The sequence below is a fragment of the Myripristis murdjan genome, chromosome 24 (genome assembly GCF_902150065.1).
Source record: "Myripristis murdjan chromosome 24, fMyrMur1.1, whole genome shotgun sequence".
NCBI classification, from domain to species: domain Eukaryota; kingdom Metazoa; phylum Chordata; class Actinopteri; order Holocentriformes; family Holocentridae; genus Myripristis; species Myripristis murdjan.
Window position 1 is genome coordinate 29,535,333 of NC_044003.1, and position 20,769 is coordinate 29,556,101.

The 20,769-nt window shown below is 40.8% G+C and overlaps 1 long non-coding RNA gene across 1 annotated transcript; it reads right to left on the reverse strand.

Annotated features, from left to right (window-relative positions):
- Positions 1-13,427: 13,427 nt before the first annotated feature.
- On the reverse strand, positions 13,428-18,329 carry LOC115355989 (uncharacterized). Its single transcript, XR_003927933.1, has 2 exons — positions 18,065-18,329; positions 13,428-16,320 (listed from the first exon to the last, which is right to left on the reverse strand). It is a non-coding gene; the product is annotated as an uncharacterized LOC115355989 (long non-coding RNA).
- Between the last annotated feature and the right edge of the window lie 2,440 nt (positions 18,330-20,769).

A 20,769-nucleotide genomic window follows, 5' to 3' on the forward strand; every position in this document is an offset into this window, starting at 1 on the left:
GGGTTATGATGAGGTAATAGATTTGTCCTGAAACCCTGAGCTATTCCTAAGATATATTCCAAGTTCTATTCTTTTGAGAATTATGTGGCATTCATCTTTTTTTAACCACATCATGAGAAAGTGGGGTGCCATCCTGTATGAAACTGCATAGAATCATTGAGATCTGCACCAAACCATCTTGTTTCACTTTTCCGTTCACTAAAGGTTATAACAAGTGCATGAAAGTGACGTATTTTCAATATAGGTTTTAATTCTTCACTCATTCCATTGATACCCAAACTGTAAAGTAAACTCTAATTACATAAATCAGCTCAAATAGAGGGTCCCTGCAGGGATAAAGACAATTCTTCTGTCAGTTCTTGTCAAATCTATCTTGGAGAGTCCTTGACATGCAGAAGACTGAGGACTAGATTTAACAACTGCACCTATATGACTCTGAGACCTGTCCAGCTGAGCCTGTGCTCAGAGATGAAAGCGTTTCTCATTAATAAGCTTTCCCAGAAGAAATAAGCTGATCTACTGTAGTATTAGGCCACGTTTACATTTTTGGCCTAAAAGCGCCGGAAAGGATTAGAAAGGTCACCAGCTTCATGCCCCGTATTCATGTGATCATAGAATGATCATTTATTGGGTTACGTGATCATTTATACTTCACAAACTCAATCTAAACTTTGGATACACACTCAGTGGCCACTTTATCATATCCAGCTGTACAGTCTAATGCAGTTCAATCAGCTCTGCCATAAATTATACCTTTAAGAAAGTTTATAATTATCTACAGTTTTTGTTGAGAATGTGTAAATTTAATTCTGTGTTTATTATTGAGTTTGTAGTTTGCAGAGGTCTTGTACTGGACTACATTACATAGAGAAGTGTTTCTAATTTTTTTGTCCTCCCTATTTATATATATATGAGGGTGACAGAATATTAGAAACACCTCTCAATAAAATGTAGTCCAGTCCAACAGCAGCACTAACTATGAGCTCAGTGGCAAACATAGAGGTGAATGAACACCTTAATTACTGTGACAACAACACAAGCTGAGCATTATAGGAAGCAGAAAAGGAAACTTTATGACAGAACAGTTGGATTGGATTGGGTTAGATTGTGCCAGTGGACCTAATAAAGTGGCCACTGAGTGTATATTCACCTAAGAGTTTGACTACTATGTAGAGTATATGGAGAAAAAAGCTCTGGGGATTTTCATAAGCAATCATCAGTTTTTTTATACTCCAGGATTTATAAACATTACAAATCTTTATAAACATTATAAATCTTTTACGGCCTGAAAAAGAAAATTGGATGTCATATACTGGCAGCTTTTGACTGGATCAAAAGGCCAAACAGTGAATTTCCGAGACAGAAAAACAGCAAGCCAATAAATCAATTTTGTAAACAAAACTAGTCGCTGGGTGACAGTACTACTACAAGGGAAATTACTGATGGGGCCTTTGAGAGAAAAAGTGGCCATAAATCGGTAGTTTCCATCCAAGAGGATTTAGAATTATTTAATAGAATGGGCTGAGACCGCTTGTTTTATGAAGAAATATCAGCCACTTGTGTCATTATTTAGGAATTATTCCCTCCTCAGTGCCCTTTGTGAGAGCTACACACAAATATTTTTTTCTTGATTGAAGAAGGAGTTGTGTCATGTTTGTAGCTGTGTGTTGTAGTAGGTTTTGTTTACTTCCCTCTCTCTTTCTCTCTGTCCCCCTCTCCCTCCCGCTCAGAGACCTCTGACGCCAGGCAAACAAATGACACATTATGCAGTTGGCCTGACCCCTTAAAATGGCCACAGTACACTGGTAACGCCACTCACCTGATTCAACGGTCTTAAGTAAATTCCTGTGTCTCCATGTCCACAGAGGGCTTAGTCAGCTGGGAATGTGGGTTGCGAGATGTATGATCGCTTTACCTTGTGGCGGGTTTCTTGGATTCCTCATCTCTTTCCCGCCCGCAAAAGTTCCGTCCACTGACTAAGATTTGGCATCCAGTCTAACTGTCTTTTTTGGTCATGAAAACAATATTTCACTAAGTTTTAACCCATTGAAACCTGAGTAAATTCACTTGATTTCTCTGAAAAAACATGGGGAATAAAGTTGTTTAGCAAATTAGCAAAAACTTACTGAAACATTTGAAAACAAAGCTAAACAAACAACCAAATACATACATACATAAATATATACATACTTACATACTGAAACAGAGAGAAAATGAATTAGTATGCAAAAAGTGTGCCAAAAAGTTTTCATTTGCAAGAAAACTATATTTATAATTATTAAAATTATATATTTAAATGTCAAATCAGTGATGCTGGATCAACGTCAGATTTCTTGTCGTAAGTCTGAGGATGCATTCAGATGCCTTTAACAAGCATTTAACCCCTTTGAAACCTTTAATAACCAGAAAATTACCACAAAAGTTAAAAAAGAAAAGAAAAGAAAAGAAAACTATCATTTAACTATTATTACTATTATTATGATTCCGCTTTTCAGTGCGTTTGCTCTAAAAATGAGGATCCAGATTCCATCCCACTTCCTAAAAAGACAGTATGTTGTGGAATAGGCTCACAGATGTGTTAATAGCAGTTTTTCAGACTTGTCATTGGCTTCACTGAAGTGAATGGAAAGGAAAAAACGTCAGTGCTACAAAGTCGTCACAGCAGTTTGCGACCTTGGTGAGTAATTCTGATCATGGTTGCTGGCGACAAAGAGCCAGCAACACATATATTTAAGACGAAGTGAGATGTTGCTGTAGCCTTGCAGTGCCTACACAAAACAAATGATATCAGATAAAACATGACTTGACTCTGGAAAGGTTTTTGGGTTTGAAACAGTAGCATCTGAAGTTATTCAATGTGTTATGCAGTGCAGACGCACTTAGATATGTGTTTGTTTTGTTTTGTTTTTTACAGCTTTTACACCCATACAGTTGGAGCTGCTTCCTGTCTAGTTCAGTCTCACAATTTTATGTTTCCAGTTTGTGCTGTGGCTTTGCATGTGTATTTCTGTGTGTAAGTTTCTATGTGTGCAGGGACATTCCTGTTGAGGAGTGTGCCTGGGTAAATGCGTCTATATAGGTTGACGTTAGCACTGAATTGCTTTAGGTTAGTGCCAGCTGACACAAACCATTCCTGCTGACCTGCTTGCTGGCTGTTAGGTTGCGTCTATCACTGGGAGTCACCTATCAATAGGCAGGTCAGTGACCTGTGACCCTGGAAGTCATGATGGGGTCACCCCCGCAATTTCCAGTGATTGCATTCCCATAGTATCTCAAGTGTGGTTATTTACAGTGTTGGCCACCTCCCAGATAGCACAAATATGTTGGCCCGACATGGCCTGTAGGTCTAAGGAAGCATCTTGCATACGTACGTCCAATGTAGGTATTCCATCTGAGTTTTACTACAGAGGATTTAAAACATTTTCCAGAGTACACTGGAGCAATGCAGGGTTGAAAACAGAGAGGGATACACTGGTCCAACATTGTGCCGATGAAAAAGTGATGATGAGAGACTGCTATCAAGGCAGTGATCATGGTGGCCAACAGAAGCACAAATATCCCAAATCACCTTAATGATCTTTTATCATCTTTGTCCTCAAGACCACCCAACAATTACCAGGCAAACCAGAAACCCTTCACTGAATTTGAATCCATCTTTATCAGTGCAGGGGGAGACAGAGGGACAGGTTGGCCTCAACATCTGGTGAAGGGTGACCAATCCGTCAGACCCCACAGTTGTAACTCCTCATCACCTATGGTCACAAGCTCTAGGTCGTGACCGAAAGAATGACATCATGGATACAAGTGGGTTCAGGTTAGGAAATGAGTTAGGAAATGATTTTGCTTCGCAGGGTGGCTGGGTGCACCCTCAGGGACAGGGTGAGGAGCTCAGACATGTGTGAGAGGCTCAGAGTAGAGCCACTGCTCATCTGCATTGAAAGAAGCCATCCTGACATCTAGTCAGGATGCCTACTGGTTGTGTCCCTGTGGAGGTGAGTATGACCAACTGGGAGGAGACCTCAGGGCAGACCCAGGACACGCTGGGAGGGGGATTGTGTACCCTGACTGTCCTTGGGATAACCTAACCCCAGGGGGAGCTGGTGAGTGTGGCCTTGGAAAGGATGATCTGGGCTGTGCTCCTCTGCCTGCTACCTGGATGGAAGGATGGAACTCCTCATCAGATGTATATTCATTTTGTACGAAGAAACCGTTTGAGCAGATTTGGAGTTGTGTGAAATCATGCAGCAGTTTGTTTGTTTTTCTGTCCGTGATCCGGAGGCTTACGGTTTATCCTTATGTCTCTTCTGCTCCCACTGGTTCTTAACCATCTTAACTGTGTCCAACAAGAACAAACTTATCCATATCGCACACACTGCCTCCAGAGTCATGGGCCTGCCCAAAAACACACAACAAAACACATTTGCAATTGAATCTTTATTGTGCCTCTTTCCAGCATAACTACTGTGCCACTGTCCATCACTATGCAGCGGTGCTCTGGTCCTATATAACCTACGGTGCTCACAGAGGCTGTGCATCCTTCATAACATTTCCTTAGCTATCTTCAGCACTCAAAATCACGTTGTTTGCTGGTCTATATCTAAATTATTCATTCTGAAGCAGTACATTCCTGATGTGAGCCTGCATGAACAATAGCAGGACCCTTGCGCTGTTTGACCTAAATGAACCAAGTCTTAATTAATATCATCAGTAACAGCTGTGTTTACCTGCTATTTCATGTCAAACTGGCTGCCGTGAAAAAGGACTGCAGCATCACTCAGAGCACTTTTTAGTGACTCGTTTTAGTCAGCTGATAGAAAGTTAACTTCTGCCCCACAACTTAATCTTATGATTGAAACACATTGTATCACTCCCTTGTGCCATGACCAGCTCTTGTCTTTAAGCTCACATATTATAATTCTAGAAATACACATTGATAAAGAAAAACACTTTAGATCAGGTCAGTTCAGCAGCTTCATTTCACACTGGACCACTCTCTTATGTACCTCCACTCTTTTTTATGTACATTTGTATCCTCTGGTTCAATTTTCTGATGAAATGATAGAAATGGTGCATGTGCCCAAGTACTATGCTTCTAGTATTTTATAGTATTTTTGATCCAAAGACTGCAAAAAAAAAAAAAATCCCCATCATAACAGGTTATGCAGCCTTGATCTATCTTAAAATTTTGCTTTTGAGGTGAAAACAGGTGAAAAATGTTTTACAGTTGGGGCAACCTGGTCACATACCACTGAGGCTAAGTCCTTGCTGCAGAAATGTGGGTTTCATTCTGGTTCAGGCCCTTTGCTGCATGTCATCCCCTGTCTCTGCCTGGGCTTTCCTGCCCTACCTAATAAGGCAGAAATGCCCAAAATAATCTTAAAAAATATGCCAGTGGGATGAGACAATTCCACTTGTTTCCAATGCCGTTTCATGCATTTCAGGATTTTTTCTGGGAACAAGTGCTCATATGATGAAGGCAGACTAAGGCAATTCTAGCCACTAGGATCAAGAAAATGATCCTCTTGGCAAGTGATCCAAGAAAATTGATTATCATTGAGAGTCAAACTGAATATCATTGGAAACAAGAGGGATTATTTCATCCCACAGGGAGATTATTTCACTTGTTGGTATGTTTCAAGACCTGGGTACTGAACATAATTTGGGTTTGTGCCACCTGTGCTGATCACTGACACCAGGACAGGAGCAGCAGGATTAAACAGCCACAGTAGGACACAGGTGGGATTATCCACAACTGTCCCTCTGTCACCAACATCACAGAGCAATGGACACCTAGAACCACAGTATGTTTATCAGTGCTGCTTAATTTGTCTATGAAATAAACCACAAGAGGCTCTACTTCATCATGAGTTTTGAAAGTTAAAGGAATAGTTCGCCCATTTTGAAAAAAAACTGATATTATGTCACTTTCCTCCTGGCTGTAGCAGTAGTAGCGGTGTTATCATCCCCTCATCATCGAGCACTGGGGAAGTTACTCAAAAAAAGCAATCAAGGGACGCCCCAGTGGCTCACCGGTTAAGAGCATGTACCATATACCAGGGCTTAGTGCCAATCACAGCAACCAGGGTTTGAATCCAACCTCAGGTCCTTTGCTGCATGTCATCCCTTCTCTCTCCCCTGCCTTTCCTGTCTATCTCCACTGTGACTATCAAGTAAAGCAGAAATGCCCCCAAAAAAGCAATCAAGTAAACTTACTCACTATTTTCTACAAATTGTAATCAAGTTACTTTACTAATAACACTCCAAAAACTAATTACTAAATCTTCTAAAATTCAGATCAGCCCGTATCAAAAGTAGAAGACACCAAGTAATATGAGTAGTGATCTAGGCTCAGTTTCGCATATTAAATTACAGTAAATTAGATATAAAATCTGATGCTAGACCAGCAGACAGGAGGCAGGCTAGTTGGGACAAACCTTCACCAGGCTAGGTCGACACCTTGGCTGACATAATGTTTTATACTTTTCACTGAGAATCCAGATCTTTCACAACAAGATTATTATATACTGTTAGCAGGGGGGGAAGTCCACCTCAATGGCAGGAGGCTAACAGTTAGCATTTGGAGCATCCAGCCAGTATCCAGCACTCAGTAACAATGAGAGGAAGATAGCATCACTACTGTCTTATAGAACAGCTGGGGGGGAAGGAAATCATATCACATTTTTCATTATTAGGCAGAACGCCATGTGCAGTTAAATAACTGTGGATCACAACAGCCTCTCCAACCTTATTGCTTTGATAAAATGACACACCACTGTAATAAAAAAAAAAAAAAAGCAGAAAATGTAATAAATATATTGAAACTAGTCTGTAATAATTCAGTGATACAGTATAATTAAGGCCAGAAAAACAGCTCACACACAGTATCACAGAGGTCACTAAGCAGCACATTAAGTTCCAGTATGAGGGATGAGTCAGTGCATTAATTTTTATATTAACTGCAATACAGTCATGTGTGTGTTTTTTTTTTTTTAAAAATTGAAGGCTACAGTTAGGAGTTTTGTGATAAAGCTGTTGATAAAGTTTCTCAGAAAGATCTAGGTTGAGGCCCTCCAGGTTTAGGAGACATGACTGTGTTTATTTTGCTGTGGTTTATACAGTCCATCTAAATTTCCACTCATGATCTAGAGGAATTTGACTTGTAGATGAAAACAAGCTCTTTTTGGATTTGTGCTGACCAAATTGTCCTGACCGCCATTTTTTTTTTTTACCCCAGCACTTAAAGGCCTGTGTGGGTTAACCAGCCAAGGAAGGACCCAGCTGGGATTAACCATGACTCAACAGCTATGTGATGAGATTCACAGGTCACAGGGTTCTCCAAGAAAAAAAAAAAAAAAAAAAAAAGCCCACGGGACCACATCAAGTCCTGTTAGCCAAGAGCAAAGATTAAAGCATTAAATATGTTCAGAGGCGAACTCTTCACGATGGTCCTCAGAGGTTCTCTGCTGTGCTGTCTGAACATGGAGTATATTTGACCTTCTAGCTTTTATACTGCATTCACTTTTTTGACTGACTTTCATCTGTAGAAGGAAAATAAACTTGTGTGTAATATTCTTAGCTTGTTGCAGCTCAAAACGTAAGATTAGTCTCATCCTTTTTTGCAAATGAGAACATCCTACATCTCCAGAAAGAAATAATCCGTCCAAAAGCTGAATCTTCAATCCAGTAAATCACACATTGTGTTTGAACAGGAGATGCAGTGCAATTAATGATTAGGCCCTTAAACCTCTAAATAGTTCTGCACAGCAATTTAAGGAAGGTTGCAGCGCCTAGACCTGTAATTACATTCCAACGAAGGACCATCTGCTAGTGCACTTCTTCCCCTTAAGATTACATCCTGCTGAAAACAATTTAGTTCAGCTCTCAAACTTTGCGAAACTCTCCAGGAGGTCAGTTGGTTTTGTTGATTTTATCATTTTATCTATTCTCTCTCTTCCTTCGGTCCTTTCCTCCTCTTCCTCCTTCATCCTTCCTTCTTCTTTTCCTCTCCCTTTCTCCTCTCTCTTCGTTTTGGTTTCTTAACAATGCCGCTGTTTGTAAGGGTCTATTTTTTTTCTAAAGCGGATTTTTGTGGCAGGCTCATTAAACAGAGCGCTCTGTTGGTAAATGGATGGAGGGAAGCGGAATGCAAGAGGTTTTGCCAGCAAATGTTAAAGGTCAGACATAGAGAAAGGGGAGGGGATAGGTGTTGGAGAAATAAAACATGAAGGAGTCTTGCTGGCGGATGAACTGGTTGTGCAGCGGCAGGTCGTTGGTGCACGGGATAGCTGTTCGTTTGTAGCGCTGAGTCATTAGTGCAGCTTTCGCACAAGAAGTAGAGGAAAATGCGTGCTCTTTCACTCATATACTTGGACTTTGAAGTAAATATAACTCCAGATTTTTTTCCATCGCCACTCAGTCCCTCAGGCATTTGTGAATATGACCTGTACCCCACACTTTGGTCTTGGACGATCCATTTTCATCTTTTCAACTTCAGTTTTGCAGTTTCAACACCTGATGGAAATTTTGCGTGGGAAATTTCACATTTGTAATATGGCTATTGTTAACGATACAGCCTCCATTTGCAACAGCATCCATTTAGGCCACACCTCATCAATTCTGCACCCTAGGCCAAAAATAGAAAGGTTGTGTGTTGGCATACAAACCTCCTTCTTAGTGTAAGGTAATAAGCCAGGTGGGAGGAAAACATACACTTGCCGGTCATATGTGAAATCAGTGGTAACCTTAGACACAGCATAACATCCATTTTTATTGATTTTATCCTGTTAAAACCCACTGGATCAGCGGTGCACCAGGTCAGGGACAGGGTTTAGGGACACCAGTGACACCACAAACTTCAAACTTTTTAGCTCTCATAAAGTAAGGCCCATAGGTCTAAAAATTTTACATTGATATAGGTGACATAATATAAAAGATATGCTGTGATTTTCATAGCTCTAACTCTGAGCATGCTTAGTTATTGCTATTTAAAAAAAAAAAAATGTTCATGTTTGAGGTGATGTAGTGTGAGTTGTGTTTTTGCTCCATACTAATGAGCACAGCTTCAGAAACTAGATGATGTTGCCATTCAATTAGGCCTCATACATGAATTTTGGCCTTACAGATCTGATGTCATAGGCTTTTTCATTTGGGTACATGCCAAAAAAACAAAAAACAAAAACAAGAAAAAAAACAGTGGGTTTAAAGGTTTTGTGTATGCTCATTTGCCCATCTGTGTGTTTATGTGTGTGTATTTGTGTGTATGTGTGTCCCTGTGCATGAGAGCAACTGTTTCAGCTTGCATGGACGCAGGAAAAATAAATAGCCCTTCCACACGGGAGGGTCTCTAATAAGCTCAAGGTACAGGACACATTTAAAACGAGGCTAAGCCCTTCCGCTGTTGAAGAAGAACTGTTCAAGAGGGGAGAATGTGCTGCGTCACGGACAACATGAGCACACACACACACACACACACGCACACACACAGGCACCCAGACAAATGGACCAGGCTAAAAAAGGAACTGAACGACTTAATGCCAGAACATCCACACTGTGTGTGTGTGTGTGTGTGTGTGTGTGTGCGCACACAGGGAGTTAGAGGCAGAGAAATGTGCTGCTTGTGTGTGTCTCCCTCTTTTCTATTCTCCAAGACAAGAAACAGAAGACCGTCACCTGTCATCCTGTTTACTGATGCACGGTGTGATTTCATTTCTGAAAAATTCTCTTTTTTCTACTTTGATATTAATTTCATGTATTCCCAGGAAGACTAAAAAGTCACTTGTCCAGGAGGAACTGATAGTGATTAGTGTGTTATACAAGTACAGGATGGATTTGGTTTGGTTTGGCAGGAGAGGGGCTGGGACCCCGGACGTCAGGTTAGGGAGCAGCCCCCTGCTGCCATGAATCACTCCACTGACTGGGAGGTGGAGAGCAGAGAGAGCTGCAGCACCGCCTGGCACAGAGGGGAGCAGGAGGGAAGATAAATGTCTGTTATCAGATAATTTTGACTGTGCTTCCTCGATGTAATGCACCTAACTTTGTCATTTTGCGTTGATTGGTGCTGAAATGCTTGGCTGACCTGAGTTCTTTTCATCAGCATCAAGTCAAATTAAATGCCCTGAATTTACACCGTCAGCCTTTCTATGTTCTCAAAGGTGGAAGTGACTAATTACATTTACTCCAGTTACTGTGAGTGACTAATTTGCGTCCTTTTTTTATCAGTAAGTTTAAATTTATTTGATAATCCTTTTAGGATGTATTGCACCACGTAAAGACGGGAGGGATGGGGTGATCCCATAAGGCTGGATCTTCTGACAGTTCCTGAGGCCCAGGACCGGGAGTCAGGTTCTGCCACTTGGTCTCATGGGTTCACACTAACCCTGAACCTCCGGTGGAGTGTGTTGTCCTCCAGGTTTTAGGTTATTTTCTTCTATTGTTTGCAATAGAAGAAATTGTTCATATAGTATTTTTCTACATTCCTTGTTTATACTGTTTATATTGCTCTTTGGTACTTATAATCTGTATATACTGTTTTTAGTGTGAATTATGCTTCATATCTTGCTATCCACTTTGCTGCTGTAATACGTGAAATTTCCCCACCGTGGGACTAATAAAGGAATATCTTATCTTATCTTATCTTATCTTACCAGGCTACATTTCAATCACCAAAGAAAATAAATGTAGTCTGGTTTTACTTTGTGCACTTAATTATACTTTTCCCGATTTTTCAAACTTATAGAATATAGAATCTAGATTTTAGAATGATTTTAGAATGATAATCATATGTGCATTTTAGTTTTGGAAAGCAAAACTTGTAAAAGTGACTATAAAACCCTCTATGAGTGGATGAAGGTGGTTATTTTTAAAAATGTTAGCCGGGGGGAAGTCCAGTCCAGTCCAGTCAACAGTCAGCAGTTGGAGCAATCGTTTATCCAGCCCGGCCCATGTTTGATAATGACAGCTTCCTGAATGATGCTGACACACCTCAGGCAACTGGGACTGCACAGTTGAACACTGGCTGTTTGGGACAGGTAACTTAAACTATATACAGATAAACATGAGGCACATTCAAATAAATCAAGCTGCTCTTGGTATCTTCTCATTAGACACAGGTATGGTAGTGAGCATTAGCAATTCCTCTGGGGACACACATTCCCAAACATATACAAGTGCGCGCGCACACACACACAGTTACAGTCACATTCACACAGCAGCAGTATCACAGAAAGAAAATGCTTCGAAGACCTTGGGCCCTTTCTCATTCATCTCTGAGGTAGCAAAGACATTCGGCTCTTTGTTGCTGGCTGTAGGATGTTGTAACAGGAGCCTCCTGAAGAAAAGGCACTGAAACTGACACACAATGGACCTCTGTGTGTGTGTGTGTGTGTGTGTGTGTGTGTGTGTGTGTGTGTGTGTGTGAATGAACACTTGTAGGCCTACAGTGTGAGTGAAGTCGTGCCTGTCTCCCAGTGACTCCTCTCTTCCCCCGAGGCTGTGAGGAACCTGATAAAAAACCCAGACCAACAGGTGTGTGTTTCTCTTCAAAAGGCTACAAACAAGCTTGTGTGTGTGTGTGTGTGTGTGTGTATGTGTGTGTGTGTGTGTGTGTGTGTGTTTGCCTCTGTTCTTCTGTTTGTAATTGTCCAACCACTGGTCAAACCCACATTAACTAGGTGTTGTGGAATTTCCCAGTTTATTTCCAGTCATTTTCTGTGTAAAGCTGAACTCTAAGCTTCTGTGAAACCCACAGTGGCATAACTCTGTAACCCTGACTGGCTCCTGCTGGTGTAGATTTTGGTCGGGTTCCCAAAGCAGCTTAGATCTGTAACTGGGTCAGAGCTCTGTGTCTTAGCCTTGACCATGAATCGCTTGGTGCTAACTAGCAACAGTGGCGGTGACTGTCTGAGAAGATAAACTTACCAAGAAGCCAGTCAAACACAAACAGACGCCCGGCGTGACACGTCAGCTGGGAGAAGAGTGAGAATCTCAGCTCAGAGTGAGACACAGAGCGCCAAACCTGTTCGGATGCTTCCCAGACACAGGACATTGTCCACAGTTTTCCTTAAGCCACAAGGGATTTTGTCCTAGGAACACTGATATGAAAAAAATATATTGTGTTGGTGTTCAATTGTTCAGCCTTTGAAGCCTGAGCAAATTCAGTTTCCTTCAGAATCCTGCAGAAAGGTGTCATTTGCAAATTATCAGAAAATTACCATAATATTAGTGTAAAAAAAATATTGCAAACAAAATTACTGCAAAATTAGGGGGAAAAAATTGAAAATTTGCATTTTTAGTCCAGAAGAAGAAGAAGACGAAGAAGAAGAAGGAGAAGGAGAAGAAGAAACTACTACTACTACTACTTACAGTAATCATGTAATTATTGTCAGATTTCTTGTATTTAAATGCTTCCGAAAGGCATTATCAATCAGATGCCTTTCACAAGCCTTTAATCCTTTTAAGCCAGAGCAAATTCGTATTAAAAAATACCAGGGTGTTATTTTTATTATTTTTACAGTGCCTCACACTTTCCTTTGTGACCCTGAGATTGATTTTGACATCACCATTTGCACACTGTCCTACTGCTGTGGTGTAGGAAACAAATGAAACTGCCTCACACTGTCCTGTAGGAACCTTTCATCATCCTGCATTGTGATAATGCCCAACCCATGTAACATTCAATGTAGGGCAAATTCAAATCCTAGTCTTACTTTGAGTATTAATGGGGTATATACTATCTCTCTTCCCTAGTATTTTCTAAAAAAAAAAAAAAAAAAAAAAAAATCTTGCCAAAACAAAAACATTTACTTTCATTACAAAATAGATTAGTGTGGATTTTCTCTGTTTCACAAGTATCTCAAATAAATGTAGCTCTAATGTACTGATAAAATGCAGATCAAACTGTGCTGAGTGTGTTCTGGAGCATTCTTTTCATTAGAAAACAATACTATAACTTGCACTTTAAATATTGGCTGTTGGACGTGCATTTGTGATATGAGCCACTTCATCAGTAATGATGATGATAGATGGAAACAACTGTCCTGAGTCTGCTAGCTTCTGCTTCCTTCTCTCACTCGCCTTCCTCCCTTCCTCTCCTTGCCTCTCCCAGGTTACATCCTGCTACGAGTGCTGGTAAGACAAACAGAACACCGCCCCGCTCTTCCCGTTCAATATTTTGTTTGCTGATTATGTGACAGGCATCAGTGAGGTTATTTCCACTGGCCTCATGCAGTGTGCGCATTTGCACACTCTAATGGCGAGTAAGATGTGATGCTCAAAATATGTTTACCTCAGCCCTGTGGAAGGCTGAAAATCTCTGCTGACATCTAGTGTGTGGGAAAAGCCTTTCTTTTTGTAGTGTCTGCATCATTCCGGACAATATTATTATTATTAAAAAAAAAAAAAAATCAGAGCACACACAAGCCAAAAACATGTCCAGTTATTTGATTATGTTCATAATTTAGAATTTATTTATGTATACATGCTCATCAGATCACAAACATGAACAGCCCAGTGTTGAAAGGTGCTTTGCTGTGCATTTACAATGCCTCAGGTCACTATGGCAAAGCTAAACAACAGCACAGTGGAATATTTAACACTGCTGAACACATATGAAATACAAAATTACGCCATATACAACAGTGCTGTACAGTATGTATACATCAATGCAATACATTTTCATTGTATGAAAGCAGCTCTAGCCTGCAAAGATCACACTTACCTCACAGAGTAAACTAAATGACACCCCAAAAGAATAAATAGGCTATTAGCCAACATATCAACAGTCTATCGGTATCCAGATATGCAGTAAATATCTAGATGAGTTTTGTGGCTTTCCATACAAACTCGGATAACTTTGCTCCAGACAGTAGTCTTTGAGACATTTTATGCCTTGCTACCACACTGGTGACAAGCAAAACAACAATCTGACAGACAAAACATTTCACTAAACACTCACAACTGACTATGTGGCTGTAATATCTGCTACATAACAACATACTATTCAAAAACCACCATTACCCTGTGCATGTGCTTCCGCTTGAAATCCCTTGTTCAACTGACCAGGCTTAGCTGGGGAAAAAAAAAAAAATCACACTTCTTCCGCTTCTTCTGTCACATGAAGGGCTTGTGACTCGCTCATATGTAAGCTGGTCTAGAAAAAGGTGCATCCTAATAGGATCTGTGAGGCCTGGAAGTATTACTACACCCACCTTGTGACCTGTTTACATGCTAATCCCTTTGTTTTGTGAATCCTGCATGGATATAGTATGTAAAGTATGGTTATCGCCAGTCTTTCCTTGAAACAGTCTTATAACAGGAGATTATGACACCTTCAAGTCAACACTCCCCTCCACAGCCACAGTTTAACTGCTAAGTTACATTACTTGTCGGTGATACATTCATACGCTGTCAAAGTCATTTTTCATTTTATAAAACCTCACGCACAGCAGATAAACAGCAAGATAAATCACTTCTCTAGCTATGTTAGGAGACCTGAGAGGTCAGGCATCTAAAGTCATTCTGCTGTCCTCCTCTGCGTCATGTGACAGTGGCGTGCACAGCTGGGAGAGATCCGGCTGGATTCACACATTTTGTCAGCACATTGCTGGAGCAGGTGGCACCCAGGGTGGCTGTCCTGGCTACTCAGCCTGACCACGAAACAGCAGTGCCAATGTGTCAATCTGGCTGGATACTGCCCAGGCCAGCTCACAACACAGGCTGGCCGCACGCCATGTCATGTTCTACTAATCTCATTCAGCATCAAATACTGTACACACATGGTTTGTACATCTTATATATACATAGTGTCCTCAAAGTGCAAAGTAGCAGTGTCCTCATAGGTCAAAGGTCACCAATCAGGTTCTGTCAAAAGACTTTTTCCTCTGTGCATTCTCATGAGAGAAATAAAAATCAAGATTGAAAAAGAAGTAGATTTGCAAAATATATATATGTATATATTTTCGAGAGCATTTCTTTACTTGGAAGACCTTTTGTCACAAAAACACAAGCGAAAGAAATCAGAGAGCCCAGAACTCATTCTGGTAAATCCAGATCTCACACTGAAATCACAGAGTGGTTTGTCAAAGCGATTTGAATGCCTTAACTCTCTGAATGGACGATGCTACTGGTATTATCTCTCCCTGTTTTAGATATCTAAACAGAGGACACAAGCAGAGATGTCACAGCTAACTCTCTCAGAGGAACACCCTGTGATCTCTGTGTTACATCATGGCATTTCTGAAACGCCACAGGAGGTGCCAGAGGAGAGAAAGTGGCTCTTGGAATTAGAGGGCTCTTGGCTTTGGAGGAGAATTCTCAAAGCAGGCCTTACCTGCTTAACTGACACAGACAGATTTCTTAAAATAAGCTTGTTGTTTTGATTCAGACTGCAGATTAACGCCTCCTCTTTATAAGGCACAGACTATTTAAAGAGATTGTGGTTGAAGTGCAACATCACTCCGGTTCAGCTAAAATATCAAGAATAGGCCTATAGCAGTGATTTTGCATGTTAAATGTAATATCTACAAAATATAGTTTCCAAAAGCAAGCAGTCATATTTTATAACTCTGATATCATTTTTCCTACCTTTTTATCCAGCTGTTGGCTTCAAACCTTCCTCACACCAGTTGGTTTGTTGCACTGTAAACTGTGGGTCAATTGTAGTGAATGGGCCAAACACTTAAAATCACTGGTATGATCCTTCAATCTTCGACTACATATCAATCAAGCTCAAAACAGCAGATACCTTCATCGTGCTGAAATGAAGAGGTAGCATTTAGAAGCGGGGACTTGATAGTTTTACTCCTTGCTCCACAAGTCTTAAGGCAACAAACTACACATCTCAAACATGACAAGAAAAAAAAAACAAAACATAACTAAATCCAGAACGAGGATGATTTTGAAGTTCAACCACCGAGGAGGCATTCACAGTATGGATGCACAGAGGAAAACTGGCTTTTGACAGGAACAAACATCATTCCTGTACTTCCCTGGAACCTGATTGTACAGGAATTGAGGAAGTACAGGAATTCACACATTTTCACACAAGACCAATGGAAGCTGACAGTTCCATTGGTCTTGTTTGTCTTTCCTTGTTGCTGTTCAGTGCAGGTCTGATGTTGTCAGTGTGTGTGTGTGTGTGTGTGTGTGTGTGTGCGTATTCCTCCCTCCTGCTCATCTCAAGAGATGATTGGATGGCTTGTAGTGCAGTGTGAGCTGACGGGAGCTGTAGCCGGACACGCCGATTCCCATGAGGCCCATCAGCACGGCCAGGCGTGGCGTTGCGGGCCCCTCCCGGCTCTGCAGCACGGTCTGGGCCGCCTGAGTCTGAGAGAGAGAACAGGTCTTACAATACGGCGCAATGATCTTCATTTTGTCAAGTTTGAATTTTGAGTCAGGCAAATAATACAGTCCTGTGGGGGTTTGGGCATCTCAGAATTTTGAGCCTACAAGTCTGAGAGTCAGACATAAATCAAGTCATTTTCTTTTTCTTGGTATATTTCTCATAGTCTGATTCATCTAATCTTAACCCCTTAAACTCTTGTTTTTGCTCAGATTTCCTCTTAAGTAGCCTCAAAGTTAGGAAAAACATGTTTTTTATATTTAAAACAATGTCGCATCCACATTGTATATCTGCTGGGTGCTGCTGCTTTGAAGCTACGTCAGGTTTACTGGGTGAAATATTCAAAGCCAAGATGTTATTGTTTTATAGCAGCTCTACATGGCTCGTGCATCATTTTATACACCTTTCCCTGGAATTCAGCAGCACATGTTCTCTTTGGAAACCTTTGGATCTTTACTAGAATTTAAAATTGAGTTCTATGGCAAAGCTACACATGGGCACTGCAGAGTTGAAGAGGTTAACTGTGGTGAGTTGAAATACAGATAATCAGGTTTGACATTTCCCATTGAAGGAAAAGAGAGAAAGAAAAAGACACGTCTCGTAAATCCAGCTGCAGGCTCCTGAAATACCTCTTGGGGTGAATGGGAGCATGAGTCTCATGCCGTTCCACTGGAGATCCAATTAGACCTGAGCCTGGAGGAGCTAAGGCATCTCTGATTCAAATCCATTCAAAGCCAAGCTGCAATAATCCTGTAATCTAATCCTGCCATGACACACACAAGTGGACACTCTCAGGACAGCGGCAAGAAGTGCCCAGCAACATTTCTCCAGCTCAAGGTTGCTTAGTTTATCGGGTTACTTCATGAAACAGAGAATGCAAGCAGGCAGGATTTAGTTTCTAATATTCAGATTGAAACATGCCAGCGAACATCTCATTAAGCCTATGAACCCCCACCGGTGCGTTTGCTATTTTACACAGGTTTTTAGTTTCCTGGACTACACATGGATGTGTTCATTCTATTAGATGTGCATGGTATCATTTTGCACAGGAGACATTGGGGTGCACAGGATCATTGTTCAGGTTTAATCCTGCAACTATACTGTATATGTAAAGTGTATAGCCATATATCTGATTAAAATTATTTAATAAGTGCAGTAAAAACCCAGTTCCATGCCTAATAACTCTTGCAGTCACAATAGTGTCCCTGTGGACAAAGTTGGCCTTTTCAAAAACAAAAAGACTTTATAATAATACAACTTTATACCATTAAATCTTTATTAGTCCATCATAGTGAAAACAGGATTCTGCCATACACATGCTTACTATGCCTTAACAATTTTAAAATGCTTTTGTTAGTTTTGAAGAATCACATATGGCAGATACGCAAGATCATGCATCTCTTCTTTCTTGTTCATATGGGCCATACAAGATAAATACAGCATGAGCATATTCAAGCCAACTGAAAGCCTCAAATAATGGTGTCCTCGGCAAATATGTCAAATTGAGGCTATGTTTTACATTTTCAGAAAGGTTTCAGTTTATTGCAATATAAATCTGAAGGTGTAGGGCCTGCAGTGTGGGATACAGACCTAACAAACACTGAGCTGTTTGGCATGAGAGGCTTTAATGGAATGTTCTCTGCTGTTTCAGAGCAGAGCCCGTAATAGCTACAGCCAATTATTAATCCGCTTCAAGGAGAGAAAGCACCCTGGAGCTTGCTTACGCACCTGGAGGTATCTGATGTACCCGGGCGTCAGTCGTGGGATGCGGAAAAACATCTTTGTTGTTCTCCTCGGTGCTTCACAGTTGCGATGAGGAAAAGGCCTCAGCAGCCAGCCCTCAGGACCTTGTGCCAGGCGACCTCAGCGCTGTGAGCCCCTCTCTCGGCACCTCTCTCCCCCGTGTCCGAAGACACACACTACGCCTGCTCCCTCACACAGATGCCCCAATACACACCTGTGCTGTGTGATCTCCCAAGAGGCAGGCGTGCCCCTATAGGGAGTATATAAAGCCTTGGCTTTATTGCGTAAGCTGATCACATGGTGTTTGAGTGAGTGTGCATTTGTGTCTGCGGGGGATTAGAGGAGCCACTGGAGCTGCTGTTGGGTTAATACACCTGTGAGAGATGTACTTTGTCTGCTGGCCTGGCCCTCTGTAAGGAATAAACAAACATAAACCCATCAGCGGTGCAGAAGACAACGATGTCATGACATCAAATGGGGTCACGGACGGGCAGGTCAGCAATTAGGTACAATTACCACACAAATTGGTTGGTGAGGATTTAGCATTGTCTGCATACAGCAGATGCTGGCCTAACCCATATGTGTAACAGAGGCATAAACAGCCATTTTACCTGTGCACACCTGAACCTACTTATTTATTTATTCAAGCTTTATTTAACCAGGAAGTCCCTTGAGACCTGGCCAAGATAGCACACCATTTACATTTCTTAGCATGTGGAACATATCTTGGTCATGACACAAAAATGAAAATGAAGTAACAGGGGAATTGTCAGTATGCCCAATTCAGAATATGTCATGTGGATATGATATATCCACAAAAGAAAAAAAGAAAAAAAAAAAAAAACAGTGGGAGGAAAAAAAGCTTCAAAGTTTCCAAATGGCTCAAGGCATTACAAAAAAAAGGTTGGAAGCTTTTCCTTGCAAACACACATACTTGTCAAACCCCACAGGGTTCGCCTGCAGGCCTGGCTGACATAGGCTGCAGAGGGCTCTGTTGTAAAGCTGAAGTGCAGATGAAGGTAGGGTAGGTCAGCAAAGAGGCAAAATATTACTCCAAAGATGGGCTACATTTTTGGCGAGGGGAAAAACCGGTATAGCTATTTTCAAAGGGGTGCCTATACAGTTTTTTTTTTTTTTTTTTTTTTTTTTTTAATGCAGTCCAAATGTGACATCACTGTATAAACCTATTGTGACCTTTAAGAAAATCAAAGCTTTGTGGAAGTTTCCATCTACAAACTAGAGACCGAGGACATTCAGAGGATGTCTGGCTCAAAGAAATCTCCAAATGTCAAAGGTTTTTGATGTCAAATCACAGCATGAATATCTCCGTGGTGTTCCTAAAGGTCTTGGTAACCTAATGTGGTATTTTGGAGGGACTCTTGACCATTTTTATCCATTCTCAAGTGGTCAAAAATGGTTAAATGTTGCACTAAATCTGGGTAACAAATGGTATCAGCCCAAAAATAGCTGCAACAATGTAATCACTGACCATGGGAATGGCTTTCATATCCTTCAGTCATAATAATCTAACCCTTATACACTCTAAATAAAATATAAATAAATAAATAAATAAATAGATAGATAAATAGGTGCTTAAACAAAACAGAATATTTATTACAGATTTATGACTATAATAACTTGACACACGGTGCTGAGCCGCATCTCAAATCAATCTCCAGGTTCCCAACTTCCAGATGATGAATATCACTTCTCTGTGGTATTTACTGCTGACCTTTAACTTCCCCTTTTAGATCCCCTGCTGCCTCAGTAAAATGGGTCAAAAATGTAGCGGTGCATGAATACACAGGAAACAATGACAGACAAACTGCACACATTTAAATGTATTGCATGTCCACATGTATTGACATGTCTGTATCTGCATTGCCTTCTGTCCATCATTGCCCCCCATGTGTTTATGTGCCAAGGCACTAGTGAAGCTCGACTGGATGGAAGGTATGTTCCATTCTGCCAAACAACTCTGCTAACGCTGTAATGCCACGCGCTGTCATTTATCAGCTGTGTTGAATGTAAGAGTCTCTCAGTATATCTTTCCCTCCTCTTTCAGCACAAACTAGTGTTTTGATTTCTTCACTAGTATAAGGAATCAGTGGCTATAACTACTAATTTCTGTAACATTGTGCATCCAATGACCTATCAGGTGTCAGCTGGTCTGTTTTTGGGGTAGTTTATAGTCACAACTGTATGCCTGTGGATAAAGAGAGGTGGCACTCCAAACACAGTGAGACGTCTGGTCTCCATTCTTCACATCTTTACTGGTCCAGCGTATTAAAAACAAGAGGCTTTGTCGTACAGGTGCGTTCTATGACATAACAATTTTCTAAGAGTTATTTATTATAAAACCACTATCATGTTTTCATAACATTCTTGATCTTTTTGAAAATCTTGGACATTCTGTGGTTTAATTTTTGACCTGCAGTGGCTGCATGACATTCATCAAGCTTATTCACCTGTGGAGATTCATTTCAATCATCTATACAGTGAGATGTTCAGCAAAATATAAAACTAAATCTTGTAACTTAGGAAATTAAAAAAATGTTGAAAAGACTGAATAGAAGACAAGACCCTCAAGTACAGTTGTTTGTATAAATGATTATAGATATATGTCGTGGGACAAGCAGGCCTCCTAATTCTTTTGCATGAGGAGGCAGAGCTTGACCAGTTTATCTGGT